The sequence below is a fragment of the Belonocnema kinseyi genome, chromosome 8 (assembly GCF_010883055.1).
Source record: "Belonocnema kinseyi isolate 2016_QV_RU_SX_M_011 chromosome 8, B_treatae_v1, whole genome shotgun sequence".
Classification (NCBI taxonomy): domain Eukaryota; kingdom Metazoa; phylum Arthropoda; class Insecta; order Hymenoptera; family Cynipidae; genus Belonocnema; species Belonocnema kinseyi.
The window spans coordinates 75,584,251-75,586,007 of NC_046664.1; positions in this window are offsets into that span (position 1 = coordinate 75,584,251).

A 1,757-nucleotide genomic window follows, 5' to 3' on the forward strand; every position below is an offset into this window, starting at 1 on the left:
TAATTTGTCAATTTTGTCGGGAATTTTCCAATTCCGCAATATTATAAACTGTCGTGAATTTTATTATTCGGAAATTTTGTAATTCGGGAATTTTATAATTCGGGAATTTTATAATTCGGGAATTTTAATATTCGAGAATTTTATTATTCGGGAATTTTCCAATTCGATATTTTTATTTTTCGGCAATTTTATTATTCGCAAATTTTACAGTGTCGGGAATTTTCTTTTCCGGGATTTTTCAGTTGTCTCTTTTCTGAATTCTAAAATCCCGAACAGCTGACAATATTGCCGAATTGGAATTTGTTTATAAATATTTTACATTTACTAAAAATTAAATAGTCAAATGTTTTTATAAAAAAATTATTTTCAATTTTTAGTTTCAAACATTATTTTTCGAATTTAAAATAACAATAATTAAAAAAAGTATATTTCTGGATGACCATTTTTTGCAATTATTGTTATTTGAAATTCAATAAATAAATTTAGAATGTTTAAACATAAAAAATTATTATTTTTTGAATAAAAATATTCAATTATTGTATTTTTAATATATAATTAATATTTGTAAACTAAATTTAATTGTTTAAATTCGGGGATTTTCGAATTTGGTAATATTATAAGCTGTCGGGAATTTCCTAATTCGGTAATTGTATTATTCGAAAAAATTTATTATTTTGAAATTTTATAGAATCAGAAATTTTATTTTTCGGGAGTTTTCAGTCCCATATTGATTTAAATATTAAATAATAACATAATCATTTTTATATTAATATAATTTCAATATATAATTATTTATTTTTAAATTTAAAAAAAAATATTAAACTTTTAATTTGGGGGGGGGACATTTCCTATAATTGTATTGTTTCTAGTTTTAAAAATAAATAAATAATATTCAAATAAAGTTATTTGTTTAAATTTTTTGTCCTAATTGGTTTAAAAAATTTCCGAGATAACGTTTTGCTGATTTAAACCCAAAGATTATTATTTTTAAATTTAAAAATAATTTTTTAATAAAAATAAAAAATAAAACCAATAATTAAATTTTTTAATTATTTTTAAACCTAATATAAAATTTTTTTTTCAAAAATTAGTTCAAAAGTTCTTTACATTACGTGCCTTGAATAAAACCAGGAGTTGAAAGAACTTGGTTATTTTTAAACGAGGAAAATTAACTCTTGAACTACGGAAATAATAAATATTTCTACTGTTCTACGAAGCATTTTATATCTCGCATTATGTAATTTTTTTACATAATTATTCGCAAGTTTCCTTGAAAACTAAGAGTATTTGAATAAATGTATAATAAAAATACGAATATGGCGCCTAGCAATTTTAAAACATATTTCTTTCGATCAAAATGAAATTTAAAATAAACAATTAAAATCAATCAGGATGTCAAATAAATAAAATAAAATAAATCTTTTTAATTTTAGATTTAATTTTATAATTTGCGATATCATTATTCGGAAATTTTATTATTGGGGAATTTCGTTATTCGGGGATTTTATTTTGCGGGATTTTTCAGTAATCCTGCATTTTTCACTGATTATTCATGTTGTAGTGATAAAAATTTAGAACTTTTTGTGTAAATAGTTAACATCATAAATTTATATTCAACTGAGAAAAAAATTTTATTTGCCAATAGTTTTTGGCATTAAATACTAACAAAAAAATTAAAACTAAAAAATATAACTTTCGTTTGAATTAAAATTATTTTAATGTGAGCAAAAATAACATTTAAAATTCTGGTAATTTTT